This window comes from Panthera uncia (assembly GCF_023721935.1).
Source record: "Panthera uncia isolate 11264 chromosome A1 unlocalized genomic scaffold, Puncia_PCG_1.0 HiC_scaffold_16, whole genome shotgun sequence".
NCBI classification, from domain to species: Eukaryota; Metazoa; Chordata; class Mammalia; order Carnivora; family Felidae; genus Panthera; species Panthera uncia.
The window spans coordinates 2,431,819-2,446,258 of record NW_026057576.1 but is presented as its reverse complement, the minus strand read 5'-3'; the positions used below and the strand labels follow the sequence as shown (position 1 = coordinate 2,446,258).

Here is a 14,440-nt window from a genome sequence, read left to right as displayed (position 1 = left end):
GCTTTCCCCTCGTATCAATGAATCAAGTCAAAACGATCTCGAGGCTACAAAGTATGTTTTGGAAGGCACTGCTCTTGACAAACCAAAGCACTAATGTACTTCCTCGAGGACTGCAGACGAATGGCTGAGTTTTAGAGTATGCATTCATTTCACTCTCAGTAGCCTACTTAAAACTGCTGTTTACTGAAGAGTTGTATTAAACGTCCCACGAAACGGAGTATGATTTACTCACACACGTTAAGATGAAATAACGATGTTGCTTTTGACTCCCTTCTCCCCAAACTCAGTAGAATCCAGTTAGCACATCACCGGGTTAAACAAACAGGAAGTTGCCAACCGTGATCAAGAAACTCGGAGTTAGTGGCAAAGGCTTTGGGTCGGTTTGTTTGTTATCGAAAATCACATGGGTCGGTTTGAGAAAAGTATGTAGAATGGAAGTCGAACAGCCGCCCGGCACAGCGTCCACACGGGCTGCTGTGGGTGTTGCTGCTGTGTTGACTCACGGCATCATCAATCATAAAAATCAAAACCGACACATCAGACAAAGGGCCAAGGTCTTCCAGAAGGCTTGTGTCTCGTCCTTTTAACATTGCCATCCACGTCATGGTGCCATGGCCTCTGGTATCAGAACGACAGAGGGGACTTAAATCATGTCTTTTCCCAAGCAAAGGCATCACCTAGGCGGTTTTCTACCCACATTTCAATGACCCACTTTCTGCTGGGGGCCAGATGAGCCGGTTACACAACACCACAGATGTTTATTTCCCTGGTTGATGTTTGCGCAAAATAACGTCCCCGTACTGAAATCAGGTTGCCCATGGAGGCTGATGCATTATGGCCAGAGAAGTAGGCTCGGTGCCAGGGTTAAACCGGACACACGCTAGCTTCCTGAGCTGTCGGGTGTTTTGCAAGCTCTTTTCTGTCCGTGGCACTGTGTGGGGCGGTGTGCGAGGCAAATTAGGTGTGAGTGTTCTCTGTCCTCTAAGGCCTGTAATCCAATGCCGTATGCGCTCGTACGTGCAGCACAATTATTCTTTGTGATTTTGTCACTACGCTACCCGCTGCTTGCTTCGCGTGTCGTGTCTCTGCCCCTCACCTTCCCTCAACCCAGCGATCCCTCAGGGGAGCTGTGGAGCCCGAATTCTGATTTGCCATAATTAAGGCGAGCAGGCAAGAGGTGAATGATCCATTGAAGTGAATCCACTCTGTTTTGTTTTGGTTTTTAATGTCTATTATTTATTTTTGAGAGAGGGAGAGTGCGAGCGGGGCAGGGGCAGAGAGGAGGGGGGCACAGAGGATCCGAAGAGGGCTCCACGCTGACAGCAGAGAGCCCCACGTGGGGCTCGAACTCACAAACCATGAGATCACGACCTGAGCCCAAGTCAGACGCTCAACCAACCACACCACCCAGGTGCCCCAGAGCAAATCCACTTTCAAAGCACCTTTTGTGTGTGCCTGCCGCAGGTTGGGCGTTTTGATATGTCACTGGCATCGGAGTGAACGGGGTACATGGGTCACAAGGAGCTGTCACCATTTCTCCCCGGGGTGCTGAAGCGGGCATGTGTGAGGGAGCGCAGAGGAACTCAGGGCAGGGGGAGGCCCCAGAGGATGAGTTTAGGCAAAGAGATAAAGGGGAACTGAGACCAGGGGGCCAGGCAGCAGCCGGCCGAGCGAACGAGGAGGCCGGGGCAGCCGGGGCAAGACAAGCAGGGCAGGTGCGTAGAAGCCCAGGGCAGGCGGTGGGCCTGGAGCTCAGGATGTGCGGGAGAGGAAACCAGAAGCACGTTCCTGGGCCAGATCCCAGCGGGGCCCAGAGGCCTCGCGAAGAAATGAGGCCTCCACCCTGAAGACAGCGGACATTTTCCTCCGGGCGAGGGGCAGATTCTCCTTCTAGAAACTGCCCCAGGGGATAAAGGGCAAGAACTCCCAGAGGAGTGCAAGAACGGAGGCGGGAAGACCCCAGAGAGAGACGGTGGCCTGATCGGAGGAGGCCTCAGGGGGCCCGACTGAGAGGCGGCAGGGCGGAGGGACAGGCCTGAAGGCTCCAGATAGTTGGATGAGTCTCGGAGAGCAGTCGGACGTGGGGTGAACACTACGGTAAGCCCTGGGGCGGGGAGGTGTGGATATTACTAGACAGCAGTTAAGTAAGGGACGACCACATCCGCGTCGCTCTTTTCCTCTTCTAAGAGGCTTCTGGCCGTGGTGTGTGAGAGGGAGGGAGGAGGGCCTTAAAAATTCCAGCGTCCGGCTCCCAAAAGCTGCTCCCGGTGCCCAGCTGCGGCTGCCCTCTCGGCACCTGGCCCCGTTTGTCAACCTGCCCCAGACTGGCTCTGCGCAGAAGGTCAGTGCCAAGAGCCACCCTCCACCTCTGCTCGCTTCTGGCCGCCCCGCGGCCCGGCGGCCTTCTCTGGGGCCGCGTCACAGGACCTGAGCTTCGGGGCGTCTGAGGACGGGCCCTCTGCCCGTCTGGCCCGTGCCCACCCGTCGTGCACTGGAACAGCTTCTGCGACCGGTGCCCGGACCCCGGACCCGCTAAAACGGTGACTTCGAGCCCAGAGGCTCACGGGGTCCCTGCGCCCGGCTGAAGCGTGCGGCGTGAGCTGTTCGTGCAGTGGGAGTTGGGCCCGGAAGGCCAGGTCCGTTCCCTCAGGTAACGTCTACTAAGCACCTACTGCGTGGGACACGCCGAGGGGCATCAGAGCATCGGAGGCGTGGTGGAGGAGGCCGCCCCAAAGGAGCGTGGGAAACGAGGCAGACAGAGGCAACGACCAGGCAGGGACGCGCCAGCCCGGCCCAGACATTGGTCACAGACACCAGGCGCACTCTTCATCGTTGACACGCAATTTTCAGCAGTCGGGTGTTCGGGAGCTTTCAACGCCAGTTGTTAGGCCGTGAGAGGACGTACGCCACAGAAATCGGCCAGTCCTACAAATGCGGCCTCTCCCATCCCACACCTCACCCATCTCCTTGAAGCCCTACAATCCCTGCCCCCTTCTCCCCTCCCCGGGTTCTGGGATCCATCAGACGGCGTGCAGGACAGCAGGCCACGTCACTGGGGAGCCTGGCAAACTTTGTGTGGAACCTCGGGTTAGCTTTGGGGCTTGACGCTATGAGCAGCAGAGGACTGGGATGTGGGGGGGCCCTGGCTTCCCGCCCCCCCCCCAACGCTCAGCCGTAGAAGTAGGGGGGCTCAGTTCTGTGGCTGCAGGTGGCGAAGGAAGCGTGGCTGCGTGGGGTCAGGTTGGTCTGTCACAGTCCAAGAGGAAACTGAGGCAGGGTGGGCAGCGGGGGCCAAGCCAACGTCTCCATCACCTTCTACTGCGAGGACTTATGACTCCATGCCTCCACCTCCCCATCTGTAAAATGGGGACACTGCCATCTGCTCAACAATGGTTGGGACTAAGGGATGTAAGGTGTGGAGCACTATCACGGCGGGCACAGAGTGAGCCCCTTGCAGCAGAAGCCGACCTGGCTGCTGGACCTTCCCGATATCCTCACGGGAGGAGCGGGAGATCGTCCCGGTGGACTCATCTGAGTCTCCCCTTTCCTCCCTCTTGTTTTTACTTTTATCCCGTGACTAGACTGGACTTCCAAAACTCCCTGGCCGAGAGCTCCCTAAGGATCTCAATCATCAAAATCTTCTGGAAACCCCTTAAAACCCGGATCCGGACTCGCCGAACAGTATGTTGGCCAGCCCAGGAACGTGCTTGTTCCGAAAGCTCCCCGGGGATCCCACTGGTGACCTAGGCTGGGAGCCTCCCACCCCCACGTCGGGGCTCCAGAGGCCAGGCACCGTGACCACTCAAGGTGGCCAATGTCTGAAGATAGGGATGATCCTTTTATTTAGAGGTGGTTTTAAATCTGGGAATCAGACCTTGCAATAAACAAGTGTGTGCCTTCTGACAAAGTAATGCAAACCAATAACAGCCTCCAATAATGCTATTTTTAAAAGGCTTTAAATAACTTTTTCAATGCAAAACAACCCACTCAGGCAGACTTAATTCGTTTTATGGGCCAGCTGAACCGCTAGGGCTCTGAGAGCCTCGCCGCATCGCCAATCAGAGCTGTATCATCTGTCCCCACTTGGGTGACCGGTGCTGCGGGGTTCAACCAATAGGTTCCACATGGTCCCCACCAAAAGGACGTGATCTATGTAGCCCCCTCTCCCCGGCTTTGGGACAGCGGCTGGCACGGTCTAACAGAACTGCCCGTGCTCTTAACTGCACTGTTTCATGCACCAGAAAGTTCTTCTTCTGAGCCTCTGCCTCCTGGCGAAGCTGGAGCTAAATTCGGCCGATGCGTTGTCCCTGATAAGTTAACGTTACAGGCTCCGCAAGGGTGACCTCAAATCCACACTGCGATTACCAGCAGTTCAGCCAACGCCGTGAGCTTCATAGCCCACTCGCTGCCTTTTAATTAAAATTCCAAGTTGGTGTTTTTGTTTGCAAAGGAAGGATGGAGCCCATGAAGGTCACTCAGTCCAGGCACTGCTGGGAGGAACGCCTGGCTGCACATTTACACTTCAGCAGTTCCTGGGAGGGCAGCGCGCTGCGGCAGGAAGGATTTCTAACAACTTCCAGAATGTTTTCCAGATATAAATAGCCTCTACGGCATGATATATTCTAGCAGGAAAGACGGGAACAAAAGTAGGTTATTGACTGGCAGATGCCTGCCTTCCAGCGGGCACTGGATCATCAGCACTGGGCTCCTTCCAGCTATATTTAGCATCCGCATTAATGTACTGCCGAACAATGCCCTTTAGAAAAGCCACATAAATCAGAGGAGGGAAGATTGCTAAAATTTATGAAGCAATCACCGTGAGCAACCCCTGGGCACAATCGCCGTGATAAATACCTTGTTAAGCCCCCTGCCCATCCCCACCTTATGTTTCTTGTTAACACGAGGGGTCCCTGACGGAGCGCTGCCCCTTCCCAAAGGAGAAGCCATCTGCATTTCGGAGCCATACAGCAGCCTGTGCCCAACCCAACCTGACAAAACCACTCTCACAATTACAGCGACGGGAGGGCCCTGGAAGCGAGCAGTCTCCCCCGGATTTTCCAGGGTGATCTCAATTTTGCATCGGCACTCTGTTCTTTTGAACAGCAAAAATCGTTCACTACAGAAGCAAATAGGTTTTCACGGTCGCTCCCCGGCAAAACGTTCCACGGAAGAAATGGCACAGTTCGGAGGACAATCCTTTGTTGGACTGTGCTCCCTGGTTCAGGGCCCAGAAATCAGGATCCATCCTTGGTTTGAACTCCCCTATTTTGAAAATGGAAGTGAAGGGTCCTCTCCCCAAGAGAGATCCAGCCAGGCCACAGGAGAAGCGACTCTTGGGTCTGACACGAGGCGAGCTCACCAGGACCCCGCGTTGCCTCAGAAGGAGAACCGATTGATAATTACACTGGTTGGTTCTGGCCACTGATAGGACAGCCGACTCCGTAGCAGGCACGCAGGGACGTGGGTAAGGGTGAATCTGAAACCAGCTCAGTCGCTTCCTGAGTGGTCTTGGGCAAAATCCTCCAGCCCCTCAGGCTGTCTGTTCCTCATGTGTAAAACGGAGACACTAAGAATACAAACCAAAAGGCGTTGTCTCGAAAATAAAAAGAGCGAGTGCACACCAAGGCATTTATCACGGTAACTGGCGCAAAGTGCTAGAGAAATACTGGGTCTTATTATGCCAGTCGTCGATCCCCCGAAGGGAAGAGAGAGTGATAGAAATAGGGAGATTTTGCAAACGTGGACTCCTGAGCTCTGCCTTCATCACCTCAAAGCCAGCGGATGTAGGGTAGGTGGGAGAGGACAGAGTTGTCTACCACCTTGCCATTGAGGATACTACTCATCCACTGAAATATGAACTAAGTACCCACCGTGCGCTACGTATTGTATGAGGAGGGTCATACCTTTGCCTTCGTCTTCCCTCTCACAAGACAGGATTGGGTATTCTGACCTATGCTGCGAGATTATAATGAAATAAATCCAGTCCACTCATGGATTGGTCGCATTCACACAGATCACTTTTATTTTTCATGGCGGTAATGTGGGTATTATTCATGGCGCGTAATTTTCGGAAATAACTGAGATGTTAGTGTAACTGGGACAAAGCAAAGACCTTTTGTGTATTAAATAAGAAGAGACTCAAAAGGAGGGATTTTTCACCTCAAAACTTTAGTGTTTTTTTTTTTTTAACCATTTCGGCGCACCCTTAGAGCAAGATGTCGCTGTTGAACCGAATAGCGCTACGAAGTTATGAGGAAGGTCCTTTGCTGAACGTAGCCGTGAGTGAAGGTGGGTAATATGCTAAGATCTAGGTACAAGAGGATGAAGAAGTGCCTCGGCTCCCCCCTCAAGACAATGGAATTGGCTGGTGCGTGAAAAGAACGGGGATGACAGAGCCCACATTCAAGTCCTAACTCTCCAGCTCTGTCACTGTGTGAGTCCCTTGAAGCAGATCGCCCAACCTCTGTAAGCTTTAGTTTCCCCATCCGTACAAATGCACATAATGAGACCTAAGTCCAGGGTTCTCGTGGGGATTAGATGAGGGAACGTATCGAAAGGACCCGGCATTTTAGAGATGTGGAATACAAGAAGCGTCTTCCTCCCTGGACAACAGGCCGCTCCCCTCCTGTCTCGTCCCCACCCCCAGGTGAGTGAGAAGTCCCCTCTCACCAGGTGAGTGAGAAGTTTAGACCAAGGCCAATCACAGGTGTGCCCTCCTCTCCTCCAGACGCCAACATCTTTCTAGTGATGAACTCAGATTAATAGGAACGTCAAAGCAGTGTCTCACTTTGGCTTCTGCCCTCACCACTCTCCTGAAACTCTGCAAGACCTTTGAATCTCCAAAGCCAGTGGCCTTTGGCTGAGATTCATTTTCCTCCCTTTTTCTGGTAACACTTGACACTGGCTGATTTCCATCTCGAAATCCTTTACTCTCTGGTTTCTATGATATGATACTGCTCTGGGTTTCCTCCTGCCTACACGATACTTTCCCTCCTGTCTACATTACAGGCTCCACTCATCTTCTGATTTGCAAATGTGGGATGCCCCAAAGTTTCTAGAGCTCTCCTCTTTCCAGTCTCTCCACCCTCCCCTATAGCGGTCTCATTCGTTTCAATGGCTTCAACTTTCTCTTCCTAAAATCATGGCTCCTGGGCCTGCCTCTGTGGCTCTGACGTGTTTTCTAAGCCCTACATAGGGGTTGAATACCCGAATACCTACAGAAGCCAGGCAGGAAATATAAATAATATATATACCAGGCTGGTGTATAAATATAAATATAAATATAAATATAAATATACCCGGCGGGACTCGAGGGAGTGGTGGAGACTGTTGCAAAGCAGAAAGCACGTTCTTCACTCTCAACTCAAGCCAATTGTTGTCTTGCAAGAATGAGGGCCCAGTGATTCCAAATCTTAAGATTTTTCCAAAAGAAGTCAAAAATGCAGATTTTTTAATAAGCCGTTAATTAACGACTAATTCAGCTGTTTTTTATATAAACTTATTTATTTATTTATTTATTTTGAGAGAGAGAGAGAGAGAGAGAGAGAGCACAAATGGGAGGGGCAGAGAAAGAGGGCGACAGAGTTTTCTAAGTGGCCTCGATGCTGACAGCTGAGAGCCCAATGCGGGGCTCAGACTCGTGAGCCAGGAGATCATGATCTGAACCAAAGTCAAACACGTAACTGACTAAGCCACCCAGGTGCCCCTCAGCCGTTTTTAAGTCATGCAGCTTACCCAGCGCGGGACAAACTCCTTCCGAAAGCCAAGTGTGGCTCATGAGCAACCGATCTGCCATTGTATTCTAGACCCACAAGTTTAACTATTCATTTTAAACTTCATTTGGAAGCCTTGCTGGAACCTCAACTTTAACGTATTCAAAAGTCACCACAATCGTCCCTAACACAGCCCCTCTTCCTGGTCTACACTTCAAATATTACCAGTTCCATTCTCCCAGGGACCCAGGTTTTGAAACCTCTGCATCACCTTCAACTTTTTCTTCGCTTTCCTCTCAACTGACCAGCTCGGCTGTATTACCTTTGCAAACAGTCTTGAACCTACATCCCCATTATATTCCCATCGTCACCATTAGTTCTTCACCGAAATAGTGCAGTAGACAGTGTCCCCATCTCTGTCTCTCCCCATCTTAACCCGTCTAATCACACTGGCAGATTGACTTTCCTAAAGGACACCTTTTCACGTCACTCCCCTCTTCAAAAGCTTCGCGGCTTCCTATCACCTCTGAACTTTAGTATATCCTTCTCCACCTGACACTCAAGATCCCCCATAATCTAGGACAGATACGACCAGTTGTCCTTGAATATCCATTCCCTCCTCCTTCCAAGGCAAAAGAACCCCCAATGTGTTGCTGGAGATGTAGACACCTAAAATAAAGAGTGTATTTCACAGGACCCCTTGCGGCTAGGTGAGACCATGTGACTAAGTTCTCGCCAATGGAATGTATGTGAAGCTCTATGCAGTAGTTTCTGGGAGGCTCTCTAAGAGATAGGACACCTACGCCTTTACCACCTGCTCCTTGGTCCCTTTCTTCACCCTGATGTCTACCATATGACGCTGCAGTCTTAGACCACCAACGAAAGTCCCACACAGTGGAGTAAGAAGAGAGACAGAACCAGGGCACCATACCAGCCCTGGGGACCATCGGACTTCACAGATTTATATCCTGTTGAGCCGTTGTTACCGTTGGCTTTCTGCCACCCTCAGCCAAGCTTAATCCTCACTATTACGGATCTCACCTAACGCGCCCCTTCTCACTCCCCTGACCACAGCCTGTCCACCGTTCAAGGCAAGCTATACACATCGACCCTCCTATCCTACCCCTCTGCTTTTTTCCGCGCTATACCTGATTGCTTTTCTCTTACTGAAAGTCTATCCCCGTCTCAAGACCCAGCTCATGTCCCCACTTTCACTTCCATCAAGTCATTCTTCATCCCCCAAGAGCACATGACTTCTCTCTCTAAATCCTGTCAGCAGTGAACTTACTCCTCTCACATTATACTTGTTGCAACACACACACACACACACACACACACACACACTGCTTGCCCTGTGCAGATGAAACAGGGTGAGTCCCCGATACCACGTGTTTAGGTGAACTGAGGAAAGTCGCCCATGGGAGAGCAACAAACAGCTGAGGGGTGTGCACAGAGGGCGTCTCCTCACAGGTCTCAAGGTGACAGGGGACAGAGAGGTCTTGCGGGCAGGCTCTGTGTGCGGATGACCTGGTGTTCGATGCACCAGCTGGAAACACCATCTCTACATCACTTCTTAGAGCCCCGTGGCTCCAGATCTCAGGACCAAGTGATTGCACACTTTCCCTGGCTCTCCCCCTGCCTTGCTTCTTCCCTACCGTCCCCTGGTCAAGGACGGCCCTGAGTTAAACGCCTGACGAATGGGCCGTTTGACTTCTTTATCGTTGATCAGAAGCACATTTGAAAACTTCTGCCTCGGACATCGTCTCGACCGCACCTCAATTCCACAAACGCTTCTAGATTTGTTCTTTTGGAACCTGCCTCTGAACGACAGTAAGAATAGCCCGGCTTGGCAGAGGGTCCGGGTTCGGATTACATGACATATGGCCCTGTTGGATGCCAGCCACGCTGTCAGATCACCCGGGGGGCTGGTCTTGGTGCCTGGGAGCCGCTTACCTGAGAACCCCCATCACCCCTCTCAGCAGATACCTCTGGCAAAAGATGACATTTGAATGTAAACAGCAAAGACGAGAGTTGGGAAAGGAGACAGAAATATCGGCTCCCTCCAGGCCCCGGGCTACCCTAGACTGAGCCTGCCAGGGAGTCGGATGCTCGCTTCCGACCGAACCCGCCCTTGCTGCTCTCGGGGTGACATCTGTTCTCTCAGGAACAGCTCAGCTCTTCAGCAGGCCGCGCGGGAGGTTTGCGCCGCCTCTGACAGGAGAGGCCCCTTGCCCCGGACTCTGTCCTCCCAAATGCCCAGCTTAGGCTTCCAAAGCACAATTCAGAGCCGAGGGGGACCGCGGGCGGGAAGAAAGGAGACAGCCGTCCATGTCGCGGGCCTGACGTGAGGCATCCCCAGCAGGGAAGAAGGAACAGGGCACGGGGAGGGGAGAATGGTGAGGAGCTGGTGTCCCTCAGTTAAAAACAAGCGTCCCCGTCAGGTACCGAAGGCCAGCCCGTCCATGGCTCTCTCACCCCTCAAAGCAAATCTCTGATCCTGGCTATTGATTCTACTGTCACTGCAGACACACGGCATTTTTCCAGGCACTTTCAAAGGGATTCATGCAGACCTAGACCTTGGCTCGGACCTTGGGTTTGTTGTTTCTTAACCGGCCCTCCGCTTTTATTGTTTTTGCCATTTTTCTTTTTGTGGGCTACTTGAAACTTCCTCTTTATTTTCGTTAACTTATTTCATCTTCTGCTTGTTTCTTTTTCTAGGGGCAACAAGAAGTGTTTGAGCCTCCGGTGCCATGGGATGGTGCCCCTGAGATGTCTCAGATCTGCAGTCAGCAGACGTGTTCGGTCAAGAGCCACACAGTAAGTGTGCCTAGATTCGGCAGGCCACATCGTCTGTGTCAAAACTACTTTCTGTAGCTGTTGTAGCATAAAAGCAAGCTGCCCGAGACGGTACAGAAACAAACAGGCATGCTCATTTGCCAGTGACACTTTGTTTGCAAAAAAACAGTCGGCAAGCAGATTTGACCTGTGGGCCATCGTTTGCCGATGCCTGCGCTAAATCCAGAGCTGATCCAGATGTGGAGACCCCAAGAAAAGAGCCAAGCAAGGAAACTACTCTCATCAGCCTTTCCACCAGGCACCCATTCCTATTCCCAACCTGCTAAGAGTTACACAACCTCTTTGCTCACATCTGAATCTCTTAGGAACCCCATTTATGGTCCTCAAGAATCACCCAGAACTCTCCTAGTCAGACCACAGACAACGTTTTCATTCTCATCCATTAGCACCGACCCTGCACGTGCCCTGGTTTTCATCTCCACCCAGGGCCAGGCCATGGGTTTTATTTCTGGACAAAGTGCTAGTGGGAGCATAAAGGGACACGGCAACAAAAATCTACCCACGGTGTCACAAACGAATTCACAAAGGCAACATAGGGACTGGGGCTCTGCTGGGCCAAGAAGGAAAAAACATACATCCCAGGTAGAGGAAAGAAATTAGTAAATAGAAAACCCGTACAATAAGATTTTGATTTTAGAAAGATGGTTTCAATATGGTGGAGTAGAAGAGCGTGGGACCAGAGCAAGGAGACAAAACAACGAGCTGTTACAAGAGCCCAGGCAAATTAGGACAAAGATCCCAACAAAGGGACATTTCTTTCATAGCAATAGCAACACATTAAGTAACGGTGGATCTTACAGTCAACAGCGTATGTTGAAAACACAGTAGAAAATCAAATCACAGTCAAGCCGGTGCTGTGGACTGAATCAGTGCGTTTTCCCAAAGTTCCTACGTTGAAATCTTAACCCCCAGGGTGGCGATGGTATTAGGAGACAGGGTCTTTGGGCAGTTATCAGATCACCAGGGTGGAGCCCGCATGATGGGATCAGTGCCCTTACAGGAAGACACGCTTCCTCTCTGGCCTCTCCATGTGAGGATCCAATACGAAGTCAAGAGGTCAGCAGTCCGCAAACCAGGGAGGGGACACTTACCAGACACCAATCTGCCAGCACCTCGATCTTGGACTTTCCAGCCTTCAAAAATGTGAGAAATAGGTGTTTGTCGCTTAAGTCACCCAGTCTAGGATATTTTGTTGTAGCACCCAAACCAACACAGCTGGCAAGTCATCAGATATGAACAGTTTCTATCGTAATATTGAAAGAATGGAGTGATCAACGGAACAGGGGCAGTGGGAGAGGGGATGGGCATTGGTTAGGGTTAAGAATAGATTAACCATAGGGTTAGATAACATTTAGGTTAGGATTAAAATTAACAGCTTGGCGCAGAATCGAGGCTATCACTGGTTCACTTCCCATTTGAAAACATGATTCGAAAGACTCTTGTAATCTCTCTTACTTCACCAATTCTAAGACGCGCTGTTTTTCGCATTTTACGTATCTAGTTTTACACGTTTATTTTTCGCACCACTGCATGTAGGAGATCTCCAAATATTCATGTGTTTCCTCATTTAATTGCAGGACATTTCTTTCATAGCAATAGCAGTACATTAAGTAGCGGTGTTCAAAACACAATAGAAAATCAAATTATTCGAGTTAGTTCAGAGGGAGCAGAACCATCACTGGCGTGCATTGTTTGCTAATCGTATTTTTAAATCTTACATCTTCAGCTTTTAGAGACCGTGAAGTACTTTCTCGAAGAAAAGCTAATCAAGCTCACTTACGTATGCAGTGCACTGTGTTTTCTGGAGGGGCCACAGAGGGTTGGGTAGCTAACGTGGTGGTGTTCTGGCAGCGTGTGAGAACACACGCCAATTAAACAATCACCACTGAGGTGGCTTCTGCCAGAAGTGAGCATGGCATTCTTAAAAAAGGAAGGTAAGAAACCAGAAAACATCACAGCAAGAGGTATGGAAGTTAAATGCAGGCATTTAGCAAACAGGTGAATTCAGTAAACAAAATAGCTATTTTTAAAACAGCTTGTGACTCATTACCAACCTACTCTATGATTTGAGTTCATTCAAATAGGTCTTTTGTTGTGGTTCAAACCGGACTGTGTGAGTTGTGTAATAAACAGAGTGTCATGTGAACATGTTAATTGCCTGACTCTGCAAGAGGGCTAGAAATTTTAAAAGGTGCCTAAGCATAAGAAAGAAAACCTCTCTGAACAGGAATTCTGTTCTGTTTCCTGGCCACACATCTAGATGAATGGAACCACCTCCTGATGGGAGTCCCTGACCCTGATCCTTTCTGTTCCAAACTGCTTCATATCTCTGCCACTCGGGTTCTTCTGAAGTACCATTTTCACATCTCTGTTGTACTCCAGAACCCCTAATGGCTCCCTAGTGCCTCTCGACTATTGTCCAAACGTGCGTGCCTGACTTGTAAGGCCCCTGATGGAGTCTAAATTCCCGCCCCCGGTTCCCACCGTTCCTCTCTTTGCGTCCTCTAACAAAAGCTGACTTCAGTCCACCCTCAAGGTCTTTTCTAAGATGATTTTCTCCCAAACTGGAATGCCCCTTCCGAAACTCCTACCCATCAAATTCCACTCCTTCACGGGGGCTTCCCCTGCTGCAGTCAACAGCCCTGCCATTCCCAGAGCTCCCCTGTGACAGAAACCTGCGATCCCAATCCTGGTGACACAGCCACCCCAGGGGGCTCTGCAGAGGCGGCCATTTTCTGTGTGACTAAGATCCATCGGCCAAAGCCGGCTGGATCAGGATGGGCTCCCAATCTCATCTGGACAGTCGACAGGCATGCCGGTGGGCAGATGAGTTAGCCAGGTGCAAAAGCTCTGAGGCATTAAGGGTGGTGAGGTACAGGCAGGCCAGTGAGATCCCCTCTCCTGGAAACGTGAACAGAAGATCAAGAGAGAGAGGGAGAGAGCTTAGAGGCCCAGGAGCGAAAACATCAAGTGGTCAAGTTACGTTAACAGTAGAGCCTTAGCGAGGGAGCCAGAGTACCTGCTGCTGCCAGGCCACAAGATTTTGCCCTGTTACAGGAGCAGCCTTGGACCCAGTACAGCCTCCCAAGTTCACTTTCAATGGGGCTGGTCTAACTCAGTGTCTATTTTCGCCAAGAACACTGTCTGTACACCTTATCCTGGATCCTTGTGAGGTCCAAACCACTGCCTGAGATTTCTGTTGCCCCCATGTATCCATACAGAATTTAAGGGGACCAGAATAAGTATTAAATCCAAAAACAAAAGGAGCTAACACGCACAGTGACCTTTCCCAGTCCCTGTGCCCCCACACATCGGCAGCACTTCCAACCTGAAGCATGTCATTTGGTACTCACTACGGAATGTCTCTCAAGGTCACTAACTTTGCACATGCATTAATTTTGCTTCCCAACAGATCATACACTTCCTCAGGGCAGGCCTCGTGGCTCACGTTTCTTTTTTCTCTCTCTTGTCCCGTATGACCTTGAAAAAGTAATTTAATCTCCCCAGGAATCAGTATTCTCAGATGACAGTGGTACCTACTTTCAAGGTTAATTGTGAAGAATCAATGGAAGCATGTCTATAAAGTGTTTGGCACAGTGCCTGGCACACACCGAGTGTCCTGTCAAGTGCTGCTGGAGGAAGTGATGGCAGTGGGGGTGTAACGCTGGTGATGGTCGGATAGTGGTATTGGTGGTAGTCGTAGCGGTGGTGATGGTGGTGGTGGCAGTGGTAGTAGTGACAGTGATGCTGGTGGTGGTGATGGTGACAGTGACGGTGGTAGCAGTACCGGTGATGGGATGGTGGTGGTTGCGCGAGGTCATGAGAGTAGTCATAGATGGTGGTAGTGGTGGTGGTGATGCTGCTGGCAGTGG

At 50.9% G+C, this 14,440-nt stretch overlaps 1 long non-coding RNA gene across 1 annotated transcript in view; it reads left to right on the top strand.

Annotated features, from left to right (window-relative positions):
- The first annotated feature begins 945 nt into the window (after positions 1-945).
- LOC125934065 (uncharacterized) overlaps positions 946-14,440 on the top strand; it is a 36,769-nt gene continuing 23,274 nt past the window's right edge. Inside the window, exons 1-2 of the long non-coding RNA XR_007461198.1 lie at positions 946-2,097; positions 10,431-10,529. This is a non-coding gene — a long non-coding RNA (uncharacterized LOC125934065). The remainder of the gene's footprint in view (positions 2,098-10,430; positions 10,530-14,440) is intronic.